Source organism: Pinus tabuliformis, chromosome 5_2 (genome assembly GCF_031772625.1).
Source record: "Pinus tabuliformis cultivar Carrire ecotype Pingquan chromosome 5_2, CPIR1, whole genome shotgun sequence".
Classification (NCBI taxonomy): domain Eukaryota; kingdom Viridiplantae; phylum Streptophyta; class Pinopsida; order Pinales; family Pinaceae; genus Pinus; species Pinus tabuliformis.
The window spans coordinates 760438860-760441694 of NC_142306.1; positions in this window are offsets into that span (position 1 = coordinate 760438860).

The window sequence follows — 2835 nt, forward strand, 5'->3', positions numbered from 1 at the left end:
AGATGGAGAGGAACCTCTGGTATTCCAGGAAGGTGAACAAGACACTCTTGTGATCTTGAGATCAGTCTCCGTTACAGGAGGCAGACGGGAAAACAACGGAGGAGGTGGAGGTGGAAACGAACCAACGGACTTAGAGGCGGAACCGTCTGATTCTGAAAGAGAGGGGGAAGACAGATAATAAGAAGAAATGGCTGGCCCAAATCTAGAATGGATGACTCAGGGACCATTGGCTCTCTTGGTTGTTTTGCACAATATGTTGAAGTGGCCGGAGAGAATGAACATCAAGTTCGACCTTGAAAGCACAATGGAGGCAGAAGACCATTTGGATAACTTCTACCTACAACTAGAGGCCCTTGAGGTATGTCATGATGATGTATCTTGTAGATTTTTCCCATGTACCTCCCACCAAAATCCATACATAACTTGGGTGCATTCAAACGCATGTTCCTTGAAAGTTTGGCTGATGAAAAGACCCGAACTATGTTACTGAAATAATTGGGAAGCCTCAAGATGGAGGGGAAATAAAAGGTAAAAGACTTCAACCAAAGGTTTACATGCATATTGAACAAATTTGTAGCGGACACCAAACCTCATGACTCGATCACTATTAATTACTACACATCCGCACTACTGACTAGCATTGCACAGTTTGTCAAGTGAGCTGCGAAACCAACACTTCTGGCAAAACAATGAAGATGCTATTGCTGTAGAGAAATACCTACATGTGATTGGAGTTATCAAGGATGATGAAATAGAAAAAGACTCCAAAGATGTGAACAGGAAGTCCCAAGAAGTGGAGAGTAGGGGTAGAGATAAGGAAGCAAATGATATTGAAACCCTCACTCACCTCATCAATAACTTGATGACAAAAATGTCCGAGCTTAAACAACAGAAAAAAGACACATCTACAAGCAACCATCTACCCAGATAGAGACAGGGAAGTATCTCATCAAGCAGCAACTGGTTCCCAAAAAATTGCGCAAGAGCAGCCGGAAGACACTAATGATGACGAAGAGGTTGCACCTAATGAGCCATCACACTTTGGGCATGTGGTGAACGTGTATTAGTGCTTGTGAATGATGTCAAAGACAAATATCGAGAAGCAACCCCAAAATAAAATTGTCCGTTACAATCTGAGGAGTAATGGGGCTCTCCCTACACTTGGGGAAATGCAAGAGAAGGTGAGACTACTGATGAGGAAGGCTGAACCACCGACTTGCCCAAATCAGAAAACACAAAACAAGTCGGGGAAGACATCGGTGGACAAGGGTAGATCCATGAGCATCAAACTGAAAAACACTCTGCTGGACAACATGAACATCTGTTCTACCCTGGACACCTCGATAGGTCTACCACCTCTGGACTACAACATTGTTGATGACATGAAGAAAACTCGAGCAAACAATAATTTGTTCGAGTTAGCTAAGATCTAGAGTCAACGAGATATCCTACTGCACGCATTGGGATAAACAACAATAGACAACGCAACCTCTACCAGCAAGGGAGAAAGCACACCTCCCAGATCACTTTCCACTGTGCTCAATACACTCCAGATGGAAGAAGCTAACTCAGGTTGCCCTCCATTCCTGCTATCTTTTGAAATTTTCAATTGCAATGTTTACAACTGCTTGGTTGATTCTGGCATGGTAGCCAATGTCATGCCACTCTCCATTGTGAAAAGGATCAATGCACAATGGAGCGAGATATCTGCATGGATCATCCAACTTGATCGAAAATTAGTACCATCTATTGGTGAACTATGAGATGTGATCTTTTGACTATCTCAGGACAGTCGATTCCACCAATGCATCAATATAGTTGTTATGGACATCTCGGAAGCATATGGTCTACTACTCATCAGAGACTGGTCCAACAAGCTGGACATATATTTTTCTACGGACTGGTCGCACATGTGGCTTCTGTACAAGGGAAAATGCAACCAAATCTCAGTAGTATTTGAGAGGTATATGAAGCACATTGTCACTCCCCTTAATGGCAAGAATGAACTGTTTGCCTTCATAGAACTCATGTTTAGAAACTGCCTCCTAGAAACAATGTTGGGATGTTATCCTGCACAACTAGCTCCAACCCCACCAGACATGCAGTTGGGATTCCTTCCTTGCCCAACCGATGGTAATGAAACATGTACAATGAATTGCACCAATAATAGCAGTAGAAGTAGCAATAGTAGCAGCAAGAATACTAGCATGCCAAACGGTCCATGTACAGAAAAGTTGTGGCCCATAGATTTTGACAAATCAAAGACACATGACGGCCTAAGGATTGTGTGTATCTCAGTCACCCAAAATAATAGAAGATGCATGATTTCAAGCTTCTTGAAGTTCGAGTGCACAAACAACGTTACTGAGTATGAATCACTTGTGTTGAGCTTACAAAGGACCATCAACCTCAACATGGTATCACTCAAAGTGATACTGTACCCCACGAACAATGTTGATGCTTTCAAGGACATAACAATTGATGAAGCTAAGCACGAGCAACCCTTGAAAAATCAGCAGAGGGCAAGAAAGGAAACCCCACCCCCAAGGGTGTGATTTACCTCAACAAACTCAATGATTTGCAGAACTTTTGTCAAGGGCCAAGAAATAGTAGAACCCACAGGTCCATCACGAAGAATGAATAGAGCAACCTAGGAACCAATCATGATCCGAAGATAGCTAGTCTCGGTAAAAATGGCACACCACAACAGCGGCAAGTCTTTGAACGCTTGATTAAATAGTATCAGGATGTGTCTACATGGAAAAATGATGACCCAAGTACACACTATACATGAGAAATCCAACATGGGATTCCAGGTAAAGGAAGAGTCAAGTT